The sequence below is a fragment of the Coffea arabica genome, chromosome 7e, assembly GCF_036785885.1.
Source record: "Coffea arabica cultivar ET-39 chromosome 7e, Coffea Arabica ET-39 HiFi, whole genome shotgun sequence".
In the NCBI taxonomy this organism is placed as follows: Eukaryota; Viridiplantae; Streptophyta; class Magnoliopsida; order Gentianales; family Rubiaceae; genus Coffea; species Coffea arabica.
Window position 1 is genome coordinate 25,829,579 of NC_092323.1, and position 23,388 is coordinate 25,852,966.

Below are 23,388 nucleotides of genomic sequence, written 5' to 3' on the forward strand. Positions count from 1 at the left end.
TTTTTCTTCCAAAACAACTCCACCAAGAGCTTCAATCTTCCTTAGCTAGCAAGTTTTATGGAGTGATTTGCAATTTAATCGGTTGGAACTCAAGATTTGGACAAGAAATTGAAGTGCAAGATGATGGATTTTCTCTCTCTTTTTCTCTCAAAATTTCGTCCAAGACAAGCTAAAATGGAGAGAAATTGGGTCCAAATTGGTTTTAGTAAAGTTAGAAAAGTCTTGGTCAAAAGTCAAGGTCCAATGGTTTTGTGACAAATGGTCCTTTAGGGTTTTAATCTTATCTTTTTGTCTCTCCAATACAAATATATTAACACATTGTAAAATAATATCACTTAATACAAAATTGCAACAAGTTGTCAAAAATATAATGCATTTACCGCACTTGCGGGTCCCACGTCCAAAATACGCTTTTAATTTCTCAAAAACTAACCGATACTAGAAAAATCATTTTAAAACTATCTTTGCTCATAACTTTATCTGGGGAATTTTTCTAATCAAGAAAATGTAGAAAAGGCGGGCGTTTAAAAAAATAAACCCTAGAAAATTAGAAAATTTCCGGGTTCTCAAACTCATTTTTTTTTCGGGGCGTCACAAACTCCCCTCCTTAAAAGAATGTCGTCCTCGACATTCCCTCTTGTACCAATCAAGTCAAGACATCCCGCAAAAATCTCTCAAGAGTCAAATCAAACCCACAGTCCGGCATCCTAAACTTCAAGCCTAGGATACACTACAGAGATCTGAAGCCTAAGCTCTGATACCAACTGTGACGACCCCACCTCCCCCTAAGGCGAACCAGAGGGTTCGGCGGGCCGCCTGCCCGGCTCTCGCAGGGACTCAGTCGTTCACTAAAGTCCTCAAATGAATTACAAGAATAAACCTCAAAGATACAGCACATGGTCCACAAATATACATCCAAGTCTCCAATAATTACATGTCACAATTGCAGCGGAAACGATTCCCAACTATACATAAAATGATTCCAAATCCAAATTATACAACATAAAGGCCATCCATTCACGTGAACAAGCACAACAAGTCCTGCCTTCGCCTTGAGCCCTGTGGAGGGGAATAAAATATTTTTGGGGTGAGCTAGAAGCTCAGCGAGTAACCAGAAAATCAGTAATCCAATCGGTTTAACAATATTTCTTTTCAATGATGTCATAAATCACATGATAAGTCCAGAAACGATTACAGCATTTACAAAACATTAAATATGGAGTATCAATAATTCAAGAAACACGTACAATGGAAAGCGATAGTAACATTCATGAAAAGGATACGTTCATTTTTTATAAATAATCCCTCGTTCATCTTTTTATTCGTTCATCTTTTTTTTTTCCGGACGTTGGCCGGCGTCCACCCATCCGGACGTAGCCGGACTACAAGGTAATACTCGAGTATACCAAATTCACCCAGGGTCACCATATCGCCCGACCGAGTCCGCTTCTGGCTCGAGTCGATCGGTAACGAAGGGCAGTGGCCAGTTCAGCCAAACGGCTTACATTCATGCGCAACTAGCATTTAATCATTAATCATTGAAAGTTTCATATTTATTTAGGTCGAGTGCGATAAAGTACACACTCGCCTAGAAAACTTGTTTTAACAATCATTGAAAGCACTTAACACATTATCAATCAATAATAACAAGCCAATAAGTCAAGGAAATATAGCAAACAAGGAACACTCACATGTAAGCACGCATGATATGCAAGAAAACAGTTCAAAAGTAAATAAGACAAGAAAACAGTTCAAAAGTAACTTTGGAAACAGTTCAAAAGTAAATAATGCAGGAAACAGTTCATAAATAACTTTAGAAATAGTTTGAGGTCACTCACCTCCATGGCTCAGAAATCATCCATCATATAACATTGCCTTACTCAAATCCAAGTTTTAGATCACAAACTCAATGCAAACAAATCCTTTAAAAGTTCGGACAGCACTTCCCCTGAATTTGCTTACTTTTCCAGCCATCATGGCTTCATTATATCCTCAGCCAGTCCCAAAGGTACACACACAACAACAAGTTCATCCAATAGCCATTCAGCAAGCTCCAAGTAGTACTAGTACAAGTCAAGCTAGGGAAAAGTCCGGAAATGAAAGTTTAGCTCAAAACCAGAAAAACAGTTTTGACGTCATTTTACGGTAATGGCACCAAAGGTACTACGATTGTCGGATGAAGGTGCAAGACCCACCGTTTCGAAGCTAAGAAATAGGGGTACAATATTACAGAAGGTCACTCAACCCAGTTTCGAGTGTAACCAGGTCAAAAATGCAAGAAACTATACCAGAATCACAAAAGCAGATTCACAGAACGCATTCCAGCGGAAACATCATAACTCAGGCTCTCCAAGTCCAAATCCAGAAATTCAAAAACCAGATATAATCTAAGAAACAGGGATACATTTCATCAGAAGACCTCAACAACCAATTCGGAAGCAATTCCAGCCAAAAACAACCAATTACAGTCGCAAATCCCAATTGCGGGTAAACCAGAACAGCAATAGTAATTTCGGCTTTTCTCACTCTACGCTATTCCGTTTGACCTGAAATTTTGTGGGCACCTTTAAAATATCATTTCCTACAACTTTCATGTTTTAAGAAAAGGCCAATTCGGCCTCTATCTAGGACCTAAAATTTCGGACAGAATGAAGAACCAAGAACCCTAATTTTCCAGATTTCTTCCAAAACAGAATTTACTTGCAATCTTCCACTTTTTCCACCTTCAAGAATCATTAAACATCATTTCCAATAATCATACATAACCACATAATCATACTCATATTAAAACAGAAAAATCCCCAAAAATAATAAAAGTTCATCCATCCAACCACAACTCAAAATATAATCCATCAAACCATCTCTTTAGCCATCACAAGTCTCTAATTTAGCATAATCAAGAACAAAGAAAGGATGGCTAGACATGATACCTTCAAATATCAAGAAAGGTGATGACTTAGGGATTTTTCTTCCAAAACAACTCCACCAAGAGCTTCAATCTTCCTTAGCTAGCAAGTTTTATGGAGTGATTTGCAATTTAATCGGTTGGAACTCAAGATTTGGACAAGAAATTGAAGTGCAAGATGATGGATTTTCTCTCTCTTTTTCTCTCAAAATTTCGTCCAAGACACGCTAAAATGGAGAGAAATTTGGTCCAAATTGGTTTTAGTAAAGTTAGAAAAGTCTTGGTCAAAAGTCAAGGTCCAATGGTTTTGTGACAAATGGTCCTTTAGGGTTTTAATCTTATCTTTTTGTCTCTCCAATACAAATATCTTAACACATTGTAAAATAATATCACTTAATACAAAATTGCAACAAGTTGTCAAAAATATAATGCATTTACCGCACTTGCGGGTCCCACGTCCAAAATACGCTTTTAATTTCTCAAAAACTAACCGATACTAGAAAAATCATTTTAAAACTATCTTTGCTCATAACTTTATCTGGGGAATTTTTCTAATCAAGAAAATGTAGAAAAGGCGGGCGTTTAAAAAAATAAACCCTAGAAAATTAGAAAATTTCCGGGTTCTCAAACTCATTTTTTTTTCGGGGCGTCACAAACTCCCCTCCTTAAAAGAATGTCGTCCTCGACATTCCCTCTTGTACCAATCAAGTCAAGACATCCCGCAAAAATCTCTCAAGAGTCAAATCAAACCCACAGTCCGGCATCCTAAACTTCAAGCCTAGGATACACTACAGAGATCTGAAGCCTAAGCTCTGATACCAACTGTGACGACCCCACCTCCCCCTAAGGCGAACCAGAGGGTTCGGCGGGCCGCCTGCCCGGCTCTCGCAGGGACTCAGTCGTTCACTAAAGTCCTCAAATGAATTACAAGAATAAACCTCAAAGATACAGCACATGGTCCACAAATATACATCCAAGTCTCCAATAATTACATGTCACAATTGCAGCGGAAACGATTCCCAACTATACATAAAATGATTCCAAATCCAAATTATACAACATAAAGGCCATCCATTCACGTGAACAAGCACAACAAGTCCTGCCTTCGCCTTGAGCCCTGTGGAGGGGAATAAAATATTTTTGGGGTGAGCTAGAAGCTCAGCGAGTAACCAGAAAATCAGTAATCCAATCGGTTTAACAATATTTCTTTTCAATGATGTCATAAATCACATGATAAGTCCAGAAACGATTACAGCATTTACAAAACATTAAATATGGAGTATCAATAATTCAAGAAACACGTACAATGGAAAGCGATAGTAACATTCATGAAAAGGATACGTTCATTTTTTATAAATAATCCCTCGTTCATCTTTTTATTCGTTCATCTTTTTTTTTTCCGGACGTTGGCCGGCGTCCACCCATCCGGACGTAGCCGGACTCCACCCATCCGGACGTAGCCGGACTACAAGGTAATACTCGAGTATACCAAATTCACCCAGGGTCACCATATCGCCCGACCGAGTCCGCTTCTGGCTCGAGTCGATCGGTAACGAAGGGCAGTGGCCAGTTCAGCCAAACGGCTTACATTCATGCGCAACTAGCATTTAATCATTAATCATTGAAAGTTTCATATTTATTTAGGTCGAGTGCGATAAAGTACACACTCGCCTAGAAAACTTGTTTTAACAATCATTGAAAGCACTTAACACATTATCAATCAATAATAACAAGCCAATAAGTCAAGGAAATATAGCAAACAAGGAACACTCACATGTAAGCACGCATGATATGCAAGAAGACAGTTCAAAAGTAAATAAGACAAGAAAACAGTTCAAAAGTAACTTTGGAAACAGTTCAAAAGTAAATAATGCAGGAAACAGTTCATAAATAACTTTAGAAATAGTTTGAGGTCACTCACCTCCATGGCTCAGAAATCATCCATCATATAACATTGCCTTACTCAAATCCAAGTTTTAGATCACAAACTCAATGCAAACAAATCCTTTAAAAGTTCGGACAGCACTTCCCCTGAATTTGCTTACTTTTCCAGCCATCATGGCTTCATTATATCCTCAGCCAGTCCCAAAGGTACACACACAACAAAAAGTTCATCCAATAGCCATTCAGCAAGCTCCAAGTAGTACTAGTACAAGTCAAGCTAGGGAAAAGTCCGGAAATGAAAGTTTAGCTCAAAACCAGAAAAACAGTTTTGACGTCATTTTACGGTAATGGCACCAAAGGTACTACGATTGTCGGATGAAGGTGCAAGACCCACCGTTTCGAAGCTAAGAGATAGGGGTACAATATTGCAGAAGGTCACTCAACCCAGTTTCGAGTGTAACCAGGTCAAAAATTCAAGAAACTATACCAGAATCACAAAAACAGATTCACAGAACGCATTCCAGCGGAAACATCATAACTCAGGCTCTCCAAGTCCAAATCCAGAAATTCCAAAACCAGATATAATCTAAGAAACAGGGATACATTTCATCAGAAGACCTCAACAACCAATTCGGAAGCAATTCCAGCCAAAACAACCAATTACAGTCGCAAATCCCAATTGCGGGTAAACCAGAACAGCAATAGTAATTTCGGCTTTTCTCACTCTACGCTATTCCGTTTGACCTGAAATTTTGTGGGCACCTTTAAAATGTCATTTCCTACAACTTTCATGTTTTAAGAAAAGGCCAATTCGGCCTCTATCTAGGACCTAAAATTTCGGACAGAATGAAGAACCAAGAACCCTAATTTTCCAGATTTCTTCCAAAACAGAATTTACTTGCAATCTTCCACTTTTTCCACCTTCAAGAATCATTAAACATCATTTCCAATAATCATACATAACCACATAATCATACTCATATTAAAACAGAAAAATCCCCAAAAATAATAAAAGTTCATCCATCCAACCACAACTCAAAATATAATCCATCAAACCATCTCTTTAGCCATCACAAGTCTCTAATTTAGCATAATCAAGAACAAAGAAAGGATGGCTAGACATGATACCTTCAAATATCAAGAAAGGTGATGACTTAGGGATTTTTCTTCCAAAACAACTCCACCAAGAGCTTCAATCTTCCTTAGCTAGCAAGTTTTATGGAGTGATTTGCAATTTAATCGGTTGGAACTCAAGATTTGGACAAGAAATTGAAGTGCAAGATGATGGATTTTCTCTCTCTTTTTCTCTCAAAATTTCGTCCAAGACAAGCTAAAATGGAGAGAAATTGGGTCCAAATTGGTTTTAGTAAAGTTAGAAAAGTCTTGGTCAAAAGTCAAGGTCCAATGGTTTTGTGACAAATGGTCCTTTAGGGTTTTAATCTTATCTTTTTGTCTCTCCAATACAAATATCTTAACACATTGTAAAATAATATCACTTAATACAAAATTGCAACAAGTTGTCAAAAATATAATGCATTTACCGCACTTGCGGGTCCCACGTCCAAAATACGCTTTTAATTTCTCAAAAACTAACCGATACTAGAAAAATCATTTTAAAACTATCTTTGCTCATAACTTTATCTGGGGAATTTTTCTAATCAAGAAAATGTAGAAAAGGCGGGCGTTTAAAAAAATAAACCCTAGAAAATTAGAAAATTTCCGGGTTCTCAAACTCATTTTTTTTTCGGGGCGTCACAAACTCCCCTCCTTAAAAGAATGTCGTCCTCGACATTCCCTCTTGTACCAATCAAGTCAAGACATCCCGCAAAAATCTCTCAAGAGTCAAATCAAACCCACAGTCCGGCATCCTAAACTTCAAGCCTAGGATACACTACAGAGATCTGAAGCCTAAGCTCTGATACCAACTGTGACGACCCCACCTCCCCCTAAGGCGAACCAGAGGGTTCGGCGGGCCGCCTGCCCGGCTCTCGCAGGGACTCAGTCGTTCACTAAAGTCCTCAAATGAATTACAAGAATAAACCTCAAAGATACAGCACATGGTCCACAAATATACATCCAAGTCTCCAATAATTACATGTCACAATTGCAGCGGAAACGATTCCCAACTATACATAAAATGATTCCAAATCCAAATTATACAACATAAAGGCCATCCATTCACGTGAACAAGCACAACAAGTCCTGCCTTCGCCTTGAGCCCTGTGGAGGGGAATAAAATATTTTTGGGGTGAGCTAGAAGCTCAGCGAGTAACCAGAAAATCAGTAATCCAATCGGTTTAACAATATTTCTTTTCAATGATGTCATAAATCACATGATAAGTCCAGAAACGATTACAGCATTTACAAAACATTAAATATGGAGTATCAATAATTCAAGAAACACGTACAATGGAAAGCGATAGTAACATTCATGAAAAGGATACGTTCATTTTTTATAAATAATCCCTCGTTCATCTTTTTATTCGTTCATCTTTTTTTTTTCCGGACGTTGGCCGGCGTCCACCCATCCGGACGTAGCCGGACTACAAGGTAATACTCGAGTATACCAAATTCACCCAGGGTCACCATATCGCCCGACCGAGTCCGCTTCTGGCTCGAGTCGATCGGTAACGAAGGGCAGTGGCCAGTTCAGCCAAACGGCTTACATTCATGCGCAACTAGCATTTAATCATTAATCATTGAAAGTTTCATATTTATTTAGGTCGAGTGCGATAAAGTACACACTCGCCTAGAAAACTTGTTTTAACAATCATTGAAAGCACTTAACACATTATCAATCAATAATAACAAGCCAATAAGTCAAGGAAATATAGCAAACAAGGAACACTCACATGTAAGCACGCATGATATGCAAGAAAACAGTTCAAAAGTAAATAAGACAAGAAAACAGTTCAAAAGTAACTTTGGAAACAGTTCAAAAGTAAATAATGCAGGAAACAGTTCATAAATAACTTTAGAAATAGTTTGAGGTCACTCACCTCCATGGCTCAGAAATCATCCATCATATAACATTGCCTTACTCAAATCCAAGTTTTAGATCACAAACTCAATGCAAACAAATCCTTTAAAAGTTCGGACAGCACTTCCCCTGAATTTGCTTACTTTTCCAGCCATCATGGCTTCATTATATCCTCAGCCAGTCCCAAAGGTACACACACAACAACAAGTTCATCCAATAGCCATTCAGCAAGCTCCAAGTAGTACTAGTACAAGTCAAGCTAGGGAAAAGTCCGGAAATGAAAGTTTAGCTCAAAACCAGAAAAACAGTTTTGACGTCATTTTACGGTAATGGCACCAAAGGTACTACGATTGTCGGATGAAGGTGCAAGACCCACCGTTTCGAAGCTAAGAAATAGGGGTACAATATTACAGAAGGTCACTCAACCCAGTTTCGAGTGTAACCAGGTCAAAAATGCAAGAAACTATACCAGAATCACAAAAGCAGATTCACAGAACGCATTCCAGCGGAAACATCATAACTCAGGCTCTCCAAGTCCAAATCCAGAAATTCAAAAACCAGATATAATCTAAGAAACAGGGATACATTTCATCAGAAGACCTCAACAACCAATTCGGAAGCAATTCCAGCCAAAAACAACCAATTACAGTCGCAAATCCCAATTGCGGGTAAACCAGAACAGCAATAGTAATTTCGGCTTTTCTCACTCTACGCTATTCCGTTTGACCTGAAATTTTGTGGGCACCTTTAAAATATCATTTCCTACAACTTTCATGTTTTAAGAAAAGGCCAATTCGGCCTCTATCTAGGACCTAAAATTTCGGACAGAATGAAGAACCAAGAACCCTAATTTTCCAGATTTCTTCCAAAACAGAATTTACTTGCAATCTTCCACTTTTTCCACCTTCAAGAATCATTAAACATCATTTCCAATAATCATACATAACCACATAATCATACTCATATTAAAACAGAAAAATCCCCAAAAATAATAAAAGTTCATCCATCCAACCACAACTCAAAATATAATCCATCAAACCATCTCTTTAGCCATCACAAGTCTCTAATTTAGCATAATCAAGAACAAAGAAAGGATGGCTAGACATGATACCTTCAAATATCAAGAAAGGTGATGACTTAGGGATTTTTCTTCCAAAACAACTCCACCAAGAGCTTCAATCTTCCTTAGCTAGCAAGTTTTATGGAGTGATTTGCAATTTAATCGGTTGGAACTCAAGATTTGGACAAGAAATTGAAGTGCAAGATGATGGATTTTCTCTCTCTTTTTCTCTCAAAATTTCGTCCAAGACACGCTAAAATGGAGAGAAATTTGGTCCAAATTGGTTTTAGTAAAGTTAGAAAAGTCTTGGTCAAAAGTCAAGGTCCAATGGTTTTGTGACAAATGGTCCTTTAGGGTTTTAATCTTATCTTTTTGTCTCTCCAATACAAATATCTTAACACATTGTAAAATAATATCACTTAATACAAAATTGCAACAAGTTGTCAAAAATATAATGCATTTACCGCACTTGCGGGTCCCACGTCCAAAATACGCTTTTAATTTCTCAAAAACTAACCGATACTAGAAAAATCATTTTAAAACTATCTTTGCTCATAACTTTATCTGGGGAATTTTTCTAATCAAGAAAATGTAGAAAAGGCGGGCGTTTAAAAAAATAAACCCTAGAAAATTAGAAAATTTCCGGGTTCTCAAACTCATTTTTTTTTCGGGGCGTCACAAACTCCCCTCCTTAAAAGAATGTCGTCCTCGACATTCCCTCTTGTACCAATCAAGTCAAGACATCCCGCAAAAATCTCTCAAGAGTCAAATCAAACCCACAGTCCGGCATCCTAAACTTCAAGCCTAGGATACACTACAGAGATCTGAAGCCTAAGCTCTGATACCAACTGTGACGACCCCACCTCCCCCTAAGGCGAACCAGAGGGTTCGGCGGGCCGCCTGCCCGGCTCTCGCAGGGACTCAGTCGTTCACTAAAGTCCTCAAATGAATTACAAGAATAAACCTCAAAGATACAGCACATGGTCCACAAATATACATCCAAGTCTCCAATAATTACATGTCACAATTGCAGCGGAAACGATTCCCAACTATACATAAAATGATTCCAAATCCAAATTATACAACATAAAGGCCATCCATTCACGTGAACAAGCACAACAAGTCCTGCCTTCGCCTTGAGCCCTGTGGAGGGGAATAAAATATTTTTGGGGTGAGCTAGAAGCTCAGCGAGTAACCAGAAAATCAGTAATCCAATCGGTTTAACAATATTTCTTTTCAATGATGTCATAAATCACATGATAAGTCCAGAAACGATTACAGCATTTACAAAACATTAAATATGGAGTATCAATAATTCAAGAAACACGTACAATGGAAAGCGATAGTAACATTCATGAAAAGGATACGTTCATTTTTTATAAATAATCCCTCGTTCATCTTTTTATTCGTTCATCTTTTTTTTTTCCGGACGTTGGCCGGCGTCCACCCATCCGGACGTAGCCGGACTCCACCCATCCGGACGTAGCCGGACTACAAGGTAATACTCGAGTATACCAAATTCACCCAGGGTCACCATATCGCCCGACCGAGTCCGCTTCTGGCTCGAGTCGATCGGTAACGAAGGGCAGTGGCCAGTTCAGCCAAACGGCTTACATTCATGCGCAACTAGCATTTAATCATTAATCATTGAAAGTTTCATATTTATTTAGGTCGAGTGCGATAAAGTACACACTCGCCTAGAAAACTTGTTTTAACAATCATTGAAAGCACTTAACACATTATCAATCAATAATAACAAGCCAATAAGTCAAGGAAATATAGCAAACAAGGAACACTCACATGTAAGCACGCATGATATGCAAGAAGACAGTTCAAAAGTAAATAAGACAAGAAAACAGTTCAAAAGTAACTTTGGAAACAGTTCAAAAGTAAATAATGCAGGAAACAGTTCATAAATAACTTTAGAAATAGTTTGAGGTCACTCACCTCCATGGCTCAGAAATCATCCATCATATAACATTGCCTTACTCAAATCCAAGTTTTAGATCACAAACTCAATGCAAACAAATCCTTTAAAAGTTCGGACAGCACTTCCCCTGAATTTGCTTACTTTTCCAGCCATCATGGCTTCATTATATCCTCAGCCAGTCCCAAAGGTACACACACAACAAAAAGTTCATCCAATAGCCATTCAGCAAGCTCCAAGTAGTACTAGTACAAGTCAAGCTAGGGAAAAGTCCGGAAATGAAAGTTTAGCTCAAAACCAGAAAAACAGTTTTGACGTCATTTTACGGTAATGGCACCAAAGGTACTACGATTGTCGGATGAAGGTGCAAGACCCACCGTTTCGAAGCTAAGAGATAGGGGTACAATATTGCAGAAGGTCACTCAACCCAGTTTCGAGTGTAACCAGGTCAAAAATTCAAGAAACTATACCAGAATCACAAAAACAGATTCACAGAACGCATTCCAGCGGAAACATCATAACTCAGGCTCTCCAAGTCCAAATCCAGAAATTCCAAAACCAGATATAATCTAAGAAACAGGGATACATTTCATCAGAAGACCTCAACAACCAATTCGGAAGCAATTCCAGCCAAAACAACCAATTACAGTCGCAAATCCCAATTGCGGGTAAACCAGAACAGCAATAGTAATTTCGGCTTTTCTCACTCTACGCTATTCCGTTTGACCTGAAATTTTGTGGGAACCTTTAAAATGTGATTTCCTACAACTTTCATATTTTAAGAAAAGGCCAATTCGGCCTCTATCTAGGACCTAAAATTTCGGACAGAATGAAGAACCAAGAACCCTAATTTTCCAGATTTCTTCCAAAACAGAATTTACTTGCAATCTTCCACTTTTTCCACCTTCAAGAATCATTAAACATCATTTCCAATCATCATACATAACCACATAATCATACTCATATTAAAACAGAAAAATCCCCAAAAATAATAAAAGTTCATCCATCCAACCACAACTCAAAATATAATCCATCAAACCATCTCTTTAGCCATCACAAGTCTCTAATTTAGCATAATCAAGAACAAAGAAAGGATGGCTAGACATGATACCTTCAAATATCAAGAAAGGTGATGACTTAGGGATTTTTCTTCCAAAACAACTCCACCAAGAGCTTCAATCTTCCTTAGCTAGCAAGTTTTATGGAGTGATTTGCAATTTAATCGGTTGGAACTCAAGATTTGGACAAGAAATTGAAGTGCAAGATGATGGATTTTCTCTCTCTTTTTCTCTCAAAATTTCGTCCAAGACAAGTTAAAATGGAGAGAAATTGGGTCCAAATTGGTTTTAGTAAAGTTAGAAAAGTCTTGGTCAAAAGTCAAGGTCCAATGGTTTTGTGACAAATGGTCCTTTAGGGTTTTAATCTTATCTTTTTGTCTCTCCAATACAAATATCTTAACACATTGTAAAATAATATCACTTAATACAAAATTGCAACAAGTTGTCAAAAATATAATGCATTTACCGCACTTGCGGGTCCCACGTCCAAAATACGCTTTTAATTTCTCAAAAACTAACCGATACTAGAAAAATCATTTTAAAACTATCTTTGCTCATAACTTTATCTGGGGAATTTTTCTAATCAAGAAAATGTAGAAAAGGCGGGCGTTTAAAAAAATAAACCCTAGAAAATTAGAAAATTTCCGGGTTCTCAAACTCATTTTTTTTTCGGGGCGTCACAAACTCCCCTCCTTAAAAGAATGTCGTCCTCGACATTCCCTCTTGTACCAATCAAGTCAAGACATCCCGCAAAAATCTCTCAAGAGTCAAATCAAACCCACAGTCCGGCATCCTAAACTTCAAGCCTAGGATACACTACAGAGATCTGAAGCCTAAGCTCTGATACCAACTGTGACGACCCCACCTCCCCCTAAGGCGAACCAGAGGGTTCGGCGGGCCGCCTGCCCGGCTCTCGCAGGGACTCAGTCGTTCACTAAAGTCCTCAAATGAATTACAAGAATAAACCTCAAAGATACAGCACATGGTCCACAAATATACATCCAAGTCTCCAATAATTACATGTCACAATTGCAGCGGAAACGATTCCCAACTATACATAAAATGATTCCAAATCCAAATTATACAACATAAAGGCCATCCATTCACGTGAACAAGCACAACAAGTCCTGCCTTCGCCTTGAGCCCTGTGGAGGGGAATAAAATATTTTTGGGGTGAGCTAGAAGCTCAGCGAGTAACCAGAAAATCAGTAATCCAATCGGTTTAACAATATTTCTTTTCAATGATGTCATAAATCACATGATAAGTCCAGAAACGATTACAGCATTTACAAAACATTAAATATGGAGTATCAATAATTCAAGAAACACGTACAATGGAAAGCGATAGTAACATTCATGAAAAGGATACGTTCATTTTTTATAAATAATCCCTCGTTCATCTTTTTATTCGTTCATCTTTTTTTTTTCCGGACGTTGGCCGGCGTCCACCCATCCGGACGTAGCCGGACTCCACCCATCCGGACGTAGCCGGACTACAAGGTAATACTCGAGTATACCAAATTCACCCAGGGTCACCATATCGCCCGACCGAGTCCGCTTCTGGCTCGAGTCGATCGGTAACGAAGGGCAGTGGCCAGTTCAGCCAAACGGCTTACATTCATGCGCAACTAGCATTTAATCATTAATCATTGAAAGTTTCATATTTATTTAGGTCGAGTGCGATAAAGTACACACTCGCCTAGAAAACTTGTTTTAACAATCATTGAAAGCACTTAACACATTATCAATCAATAATAACAAGCCAATAAGTCAAGGAAATATAGCAAACAAGGAACACTCACATGTAAGCACGCATGATATGCAAGAAGACAGTTCAAAAGTAAATAAGACAAGAAAACAGTTCAAAAGTAACTTTGGAAACAGTTCAAAAGTAAATAATGCAGGAAACAGTTCATAAATAACTTTAGAAATAGTTTGAGGTCACTCACCTCCATGGCTCAGAAATCATCCATCATATAACATTGCCTTACTCAAATCCAAGTTTTAGATCACAAACTCAATGCAAACAAATCCTTTAAAAGTTCGGACAGCACTTCCCCTGAATTTGCTTACTTTTCCAGCCATCATGGCTTCATTATATCCTCAGCCAGTCCCAAAGGTACACACACAACAACAAGTTCATCCAATAGCCATTCAGCAAGCTCCAAGTAGTACTAGTACAAGTCAAGCTAGGGAAAAGTCCGGAAATGAAAGTTTAGCTCAAAACCAGAAAAACAGTTTTGACGTCATTTTACGGTAATGGCACCAAAGGTACTACGATTGTCGGATGAAGGTGCAAGACCCACCGTTTCGAAGCTAAGAGATAGGGGTACAATATTGCAGAAGGTCACTCAACCCAGTTTCGAGTGTAACCAGGTCAAAAATTCAAGAAACTATACCAGAATCACAAAAACAGATTCACAGAACGCATTCCAGCGGAAACATCATAACTCAGGCTCTCCAAGTCCAAATCCAGAAATTCCAAAACCAGATATAATCTAAGAAACAGGGATACATTTCATCAGAAGACCTCAACAACCAATTCGGAAGCAATTCCAGCCAAAACAACCAATTACAGTCGCAAATCCCAATTGCGGGTAAACCAGAACAGCAATAGTAATTTCGGCTTTTCTCACTCTACGCTATTCCGTTTGACCTGAAATTTTGTGGGAACCTTTAAAATGTGATTTCCTACAACTTTCATATTTTAAGAAAAGGCCAATTCGGCCTCTATCTAGGACCTAAAATTTCGGACAGAATGAAGAACCAAGAACCCTAATTTTCCAGATTTCTTCCAAAACAGAATTTACTTGCAATCTTCCACTTTTTCCACCTTCAAGAATCATTAAACATCATTTCCAATCATCATACATAACCACATAATCATACTCATATTAAAACAGAAAAATCCCCAAAAATAATAAAAGTTCATCCATCCAACCACAACTCAAAATATAATCCATCAAACCATCTCTTTAGCCATCACAAGTCTCTAATTTAGCATAATCAAGAACAAAGAAATGATGGCTAGACATGATACCTTCAAATATCAAGAAAGGTGATGACTTAGGGATTTTTCTTCCAAAACAACTCCACCAAGAGCTTCAATCTTCCTTAGCTAGCAAGTTTTATGGAGTGATTTGCAATTTAATCGGTTGGAACTCAAGATTTGGACAAGAAATTGAAGTGCAAGATGATGGATTTTCTCTCTCTTTTTCTCTCAAAATTTCGTCCAAGACAAGCTAAAATGGAGAGAAATTGGGTCCAAATTGGTTTTAGTAAAGTTAGAAAAGTCTTGGTCAAAAGTCAAGGTCCAATGGTTTTGTGACAAATGGTCCTTTAGGGTTTTAATCTTATCTTTTTGTCTCTCCAATACAAATATATTAACACATTGTAAAATAATATCACTTAATACAAAATTGCAACAAGTTGTCAAAAATATAATGCATTTACCGCACTTGCGGGTCCCACGTCCAAAATACGCTTTTAATTTCTCAAAAACTAACCGATACTAGAAAAATCATTTTAAAACTATCTTTGCTCATAACTTTATCTGGGGAATTTTTCTAATCAAGAAAATGTAGAAAAGGCGGGCGTTTAAAAAAATAAACCCTAGAAAATTAGAAAATTTCCGGGTTCTCAAACTCATTTTTTTTTCGGGGCGTCACAAACTCCCCTCCTTAAAAGAATGTCGTCCTCGACATTCCCTCTTGTACCAATCAAGTCAAGACATCCCGCAAAAATCTCTCAAGAGTCAAATCAAACCCACAGTCCGGCATCCTAAACTTCAAGCCTAGGATACACTACAGAGATCTGAAGCCTAAGCTCTGATACCAACTGTGACGACCCCACCTCCCCCTAAGGCGAACCAGAGGGTTCGGCGGGCCGCCTGCCCGGCTCTCGCAGGGACTCAGTCGTTCACTAAAGTCCTCAAATGAATTACAAGAATAAACCTCAAAGATACAGCACATGGTCCACAAATATACATCCAAGTCTCCAATAATTACATGTCACAATTGCAGCGGAAACGATTCCCAACTATACATAAAATGATTCCAAATCCAAATTATACAACATAAAGGCCATCCATTCACGTGAACAAGCACAACAAGTCCTGCCTTCGCCTTGAGCCCTGTGGAGGGGAATAAAATATTTTTGGGGTGAGCTAGAAGCTCAGCGAGTAACCAGAAAATCAGTAATCCAATCGGTTTAACAATATTTCTTTTCAATGATGTCATAAATCACATGATAAGTCCAGAAACGATTACAGCATTTACAAAACATTAAATATGGAGTATCAATAATTCAAGAAACACGTACAATGGAAAGCGATAGTAACATTCATGAAAAGGATACGTTCATTTTTTATAAATAATCCCTCGTTCATCTTTTTATTCGTTCATCTTTTTTTTTTCCGGACGTTGGCCGGCGTCCACCCATCCGGACGTAGCCGGACTACAAGGTAATACTCGAGTATACCAAATTCACCCAGGGTCACCATATCGCCCGACCGAGTCCGCTTCTGGCTCGAGTCGATCGGTAACGAAGGGCAGTGGCCAGTTCAGCCAAACGGCTTACATTCATGCGCAACTAGCATTTAATCATTAATCATTGAAAGTTTCATATTTATTTAGGTCGAGTGCGATAAAGTACACACTCGCCTAGAAAACTTGTTTTAACAATCATTGAAAGCACTTAACACATTATCAATCAATAATAACAAGCCAATAAGTCAAGGAAATATAGCAAACAAGGAACACTCACATGTAAGCACGCATGATATGCAAGAAAACAGTTCAAAAGTAAATAAGACAAGAAAACAGTTCAAAAGTAACTTTGGAAACAGTTCAAAAGTAAATAATGCAGGAAACAGTTCATAAATAACTTTAGAAATAGTTTGAGGTCACTCACCTCCATGGCTCAGAAATCATCCATCATATAACATTGCCTTACTCAAATCCAAGTTTTAGATCACAAACTCAATGCAAACAAATCCTTTAAAAGTTCGGACAGCACTTCCCCTGAATTTGCTTACTTTTCCAGCCATCATGGCTTCATTATATCCTCAGCCAGTCCCAAAGGTACACACACAACAACAAGTTCATCCAATAGCCATTCAGCAAGCTCCAAGTAGTACTAGTACAAGTCAAGCTAGGGAAAAGTCCGGAAATGAAAGTTTAGCTCAAAACCAGAAAAACAGTTTTGACGTCATTTTACGGTAATGGCACCAAAGGTACTACGATTGTCGGATGAAGGTGCAAGACCCACCGTTTCGAAGCTAAGAAATAGGGGTACAATATTACAGAAGGTCACTCAACCCAGTTTCGAGTGTAACCAGGTCAAAAATGCAAGAAACTATACCAGAATCACAAAAGCAGATTCACAGAACGCATTCCAGCGGAAACATCATAACTCAGGCTCTCCAAGTCCAAATCCAGAAATTCAAAAACCAGATATAATCTAAGAAATAGGGATACATTTCATCAGAAGACCTCAACAACCAATTCGGAAGCAATTCCAGCCAAAAACAACCAATTACAGTCGCAAATCCCAATTGCGGGTAAACCAGAACAGCAATAGTAATTTCGGCTTTTCTCACTCTACGCTATTCCGTTTGACCTGAAATTTTGTGGGCACCTTTAAAATATCATTTCCTACAACTTTCATGTTTTAAGAAAAGGCCAATTCGGCCTCTATCTAGGACCTAAAATTTCGGACAGAATGAAGAACCAAGAACCCTAATTTTCCAGATTTCTTCCAAAACAGAATTTACTTGCAATCTTCCACTTTTTCCACCTTCAAGAATCATTAAACATCATTTCCAATAATCATACATAACCACATAATCATACTCATATTAAAACAGAAAAATCCCCAAAAATAATAAAAGTTCATCCATCCAACCACAACTCAAAATATAATCCATCAAACCATCTCTTTAGCCATCACAAGTCTCTAATTTAGCATAATCAAGAACAAAGAAAGGATGGCTAGACATGATACCTTCAAATATCAAGAAAGGTGATGACTTAGGGATTTTTCTTCCAAAACAACTCCACCAAGAGCTTCAATCTTCCTTAGCTAGCAAGTTTTATGGAGTGATTTGCAATTTAATCGGTTGGAACTCAAGATTTGGACAAGAAATTGAAGTGCAAGATGATGGATTTTCTCTCTCTTTTTCTCTCAAAATTTCGTCCAAGACACGCTAAAATGGAGAGAAATTTGGTCCAAATTGGTTTTAGTAAAGTTAGAAAAGTCTTGGTCAAAAGTCAAGGTCCAATGGTTTTGTGACAAATGGTCCTTTAGGGTTTTAATCTTATCTTTTTGTCTCTCCAATACAAATATCTTAACACATTGTAAAATAATATCACTTAATACAAAATTGCAACAAGTTGTCAAAAATATAATGCATTTACCGCACTTGCGGGTCCCACGTCCAAAATACGCTTTTAATTTCTCAAAAACTAACCGATACTAGAAAAATCATTTTAAAACTATCTTTGCTCATAACTTTATCTGGGGAATTTTTCTAATCAAGAAAATGTAGAAAAGGCGGGCGTTTAAAAAAATAAACCCTAGAAAATTAGAAAATTTCCGGGTTCTCAAACTCATTTTTTTTTCGGGGCGTCACAAACTCCCCTCCTTAAAAGAATGTCGTCCTCGACATTCCCTCTTGTACCAATCAAGTCAAGACATCCCGCAAAAATCTCTCAAGAGTCAAATCAAACCCACAGTCCGGCATCCTAAACTTCAAGCCTAGGATACACTACAGAGATCTGAAGCCTAAGCTCTGATACCAACTGTGACGACCCCACCTCCCCCTAAGGCGAACCAGAGGGTTCGGCGGGCCGCCTGCCCGGCTCTCGCAGGGACTCAGTCGTTCACTAAAGTCCTCAAATGAATTACAAGAATAAACCTCAAAGATACAGCACATGGTCCACAAATATACATCCAAGTCTCCAATAATTACATGTCACAATTGCAGCGGAAACGATTCCCAACTATACATAAAATGATTCCAAATCCAAATTATACAACATAAAGGCCATCCATTCACGTGAACAAGCACAACAAGTCCTGCCTTCGCCTTGAGCCCTGTGGAGGGGAATAAAATATTTTTGGGGTGAGCTAGAAGCTCAGCGAGTAACCAGAAAATCAGTAATCCAATCGGTTTAACAATATTTCTTTTCAATGATGTCATAAATCACATGATAAGTCCAGAAACGATTACAGCATTTACAAAACATTAAATATGGAGTATCAATAATTCAAGAAACACGTACAATGGAAAGCGATAGTAACATTCATGAAAAGGATACGTTCATTTTTTATAAATAATCCCTCGTTCATCTTTTTATTCGTTCATCTTTTTTTTTTCCGGACGTTGGCCGGCGTCCACCCATCCGGACGTAGCCGGACTCCACCCATCCGGACGTAGCCGGACTACAAGGTAATACTCGAGTATACCAAATTCACCCAGGGTCACCATATCGCCCGACCGAGTCCGCTTCTGGCTCGAGTCGATCGGTAACGAAGGGCAGTGGCCAGTTCAGCCAAACGGCTTACATTCATGCGCAACTAGCATTTAATCATTAATCATTGAAAGTTTCATATTTATTTAGGTCGAGTGCGATAAAGTACACACTCGCCTAGAAAACTTGTTTTAACAATCATTGAAAGCACTTAACACATTATCAATCAATAATAACAAGCCAATAAGTCAAGGAAATATAGCAAACAAGGAACACTCACATGTAAGCACGCATGATATGCAAGAAAACAGTTCAAAAGTAAATAAGACAAGAAAACAGTTCAAAAGTAACTTTGGAAACAGTTCAAAAGTAAATAATGCAGGAAACAGTTCATAAATAACTTTAGAAATAGTTTGAGGTCACTCACCTCCATGGCTCAGAAATCATCCATCATATAACATTGCCTTACTCAAATCCAAGTTTTAGATCACAAACTCAATGCAAACAAATCCTTTAAAAGTTCGGACAGCACTTCCCCTGAATTTGCTTACTTTTCCAGCCATCATGGCTTCATTATATCCTCAGCCAGTCCCAAAGGTACACACACAACAACAAGTTCATCCAATAGCCATTCAGCAAGCTCCAAGTAGTACTAGTACAAGTCAAGCTAGGGAAAAGTCCGGAAATGAAAGTTTAGCTCAAAACCAGAAAAACAGTTTTGACGTCATTTTACGGTAATGGCACCAAAGGTACTACGATTGTCGGATGAAGGTGCAAGACCCACCGTTTCGAAGCTAAGAAATAGGGGTACAATATTGCAGAAGGTCACTCAACCCAGTTTCGAGTGTAACCAGGTCAAAAATGCAAGAAACTATACCAGAATCACAAAAGCAGATTCACAGAACGCATTCCAGCGGAAACATCATAACTCAGGCTCTCCAAGTCCAAATCCAGAAATTCCAAAACCAGATATAATCTAAGAAACAGGGATACATTTCATCAGAAGACCTCAACAACCAATTCGGAAGCAATTCCAGCCAAAACAACCAATTACAGTCGCAAATCCCAATTGCGGGTAAACCAGAACAGCAATAGTAATTTCGGCTTTTCTCACTCTACGCTATTCCGTTTGACCTGAAATTTTGTGGGCACCTTTAAAATATCATTTCCTACAACTTTCATGTTTTAAGAAAAGGCCAATTCGGCCTCTATCTAGGACCTAAAATTTCGGACAGAATGAAGAACCAAGAACCCTAATTTTCCAGATTTCTTCCAAAACAGAATTTACTTGCAATCTTCCACTTTTTCCACCTTCAAGAATCATTAAACATCATTTCCAATAATCATACATAACCACATAATCATACTCATATTAAAACAGAAAAATCCCCAAAAATAATAAAAGTTCATCCATCCAACCACAACTCAAAATATAATCCATCAAACCATCTCTTTAGCCATCACAAGTCTCTAATTTAGCATAATCAAGAACAAAGAAAGGATGGCTAGACATGATACCTTCAAATATCAAGAAAGGTGATGACTTAGGGATTTTTCTTCCAAAACAACTCCACCAAGAGCTTCAATCTTCCTTAGCTAGCAAGTTTTATGGAGTGATTTGCAATTTAATCGGTTGGAACTCAAGATTTGGACAAGAAATTGAAGTGCAAGATGATGGATTTTCTCTCTCTTTTTCTCTCAAAATTTCGTCCAAGACAAGCTAAAATGGAGAGAAATTGGGTCCAAATTGGTTTTAGTAAAGTTAGAAAAGTCTTGGTCAAAAGTCAAGGTCCAATGGTTTTGTGACAAATGGTCCTTTAGGGTTTTAATCTTATCTTTTTGTCTCTCCAATACAAATATCTTAACACATTGTAAAATAATATCACTTAATACAAAATTGCAACAAGTTGTCAAAAATATAATGCATTTACCGCACTTGCGGGTCCCACGTCCAAAATACGCTTTTAATTTCTCAAAAACTAACCGATACTAGAAAAATCATTTTAAAACTATCTTTGCTCATAACTTTATCTGGGGAATTTTTCTAATCAAGAAAATGTAGAAAAGGCGGGCGTTTAAAAAAATAAACCCTAGAAAATTAGAAAATTTCCGGGTTCTCAAACTCATTTTTTTTTCGGGGCGTCACAAACTCCCCTCCTTAAAAGAATGTCGTCCTCGACATTCCCTCTTGTACCAATCAAGTCAAGACATCCCGCAAAAATCTCTCAAGAGTCAAATCAAACCCACAGTCCGGCATCCTAAACTTCAAGCCTAGGATACACTACAGAGATCTGAAGCCTAAGCTCTGATACCAACTGTGACGACCCCACCTCCCCCTAAGGCGAACCAGAGGGTTCGGCGGGCCGCCTGCCCGGCTCTCGCAGGGACTCAGTCGTTCACTAAAGTCCTCAAATGAATTACAAGAATAAACCTCAAAGATACAGCACATGGTCCACAAATATACATCCAAGTCTCCAATAATTACATGTCACAATTGCAGCGGAAACGATTCCCAACTATACATAAAATGATTCCAAATCCAAATTATACAACATAAAGGCCATCCATTCACGTGAACAAGCACAACAAGTCCTGCCTTCGCCTTGAGCCCTGTGGAGGGGAATAAAATATTTTTGGGGTGAGCTAGAAGCTCAGCGAGTAACCAGAAAATCAGTAATCCAATCGGTTTAACAATATTTCTTTTCAATGATGTCATAAATCACATGATAAGTCCAGAAACGATTACAGCATTTACAAAACATTAAATATGGAGTATCAATAATTCAAGAAACACGTACAATGGAAAGCGATAGTAACATTCATGAAAAGGATACGTTCATTTTTTATAAATAATCCCTCGTTCATCTTTTTATTCGTTCATCTTTTTTTTTTCCGGACGTTGGCCGGCGTCCACCCATCCGGACGTAGCCGGACTACAAGGTAATACTCGAGTATACCAAATTCACCCAGGGTCACCATATCGCCCGACCGAGTCCGCTTCTGGCTCGAGTCGATCGGTAACGAAGGGCAGTGGCCAGTTCAGCCAAACGGCTTACATTCATGCGCAACTAGCATTTAATCATTAATCATTGAAAGTTTCATATTTATTTAGGTCGAGTGCGATAAAGTACACACTCGCCTAGAAAACTTGTTTTAACAATCATTGAAAGCACTTAACACATTATCAATCAATAATAACAAGCCAATAAGTCAAGGAAATATAGCAAACAAGGAACACTCACATGTAAGCACGCATGATATGCAAGAAAACAGTTCAAAAGTAAATAAGACAAGAAAACAGTTCAAAAGTAACTTTGGAAACAGTTCAAAAGTAAATAATGCAGGAAACAGTTCATAAATAACTTTAGAAATAGTTTGAGGTCACTCACCTCCATGGCTCAGAAATCATCCATCATATAACATTGCCTTACTCAAATCCAAGTTTTAGATCACAAACTCAATGCAAACAAATCCTTTAAAAGTTCGGACAGCACTTCCCCTGAATTTGCTTACTTTTCCAGCCATCATGGCTTCATTATATCCTCAGCCAGTCCCAAAGGTACACACACAACAACAAGTTCATCCAATAGCCATTCAGCAAGCTCCAAGTAGTACTAGTACAAGTCAAGCTAGGGAAAAGTCCGGAAATGAAAGTTTAGCTCAAAACCAGAAAAACAGTTTTGACGTCATTTTACGGTAATGGCACCAAAGGTACTACGATTGTCGGATGAAGGTGCAAGACCCACCGTTTCGAAGCTAAGAAATAGGGGTACAATATTACAGAAGGTCACTCAACCCAGTTTCGAGTGTAACCAGGTCAAAAATGCAAGAAACTATACCAGAATCACAAAAGCAGATTCACAGAACGCATTCCAGCGGAAACATCATAACTCAGGCTCTCCAAGTCCAAATCCAGAAATTCAAAAACCAGATATAATCTAAGAAACAGGGATACATTTCATCAGAAGACCTCAACAACCAATTCGGAAGCAATTCCAGCCAAAACAACCAATTACAGTCGCAAATCCCAATTTCGGGTAAACCAGAACAGCAATAGTAATTTCGGTTTTTCTCACTCTACGCTATTCCGTTTGACCTGAAA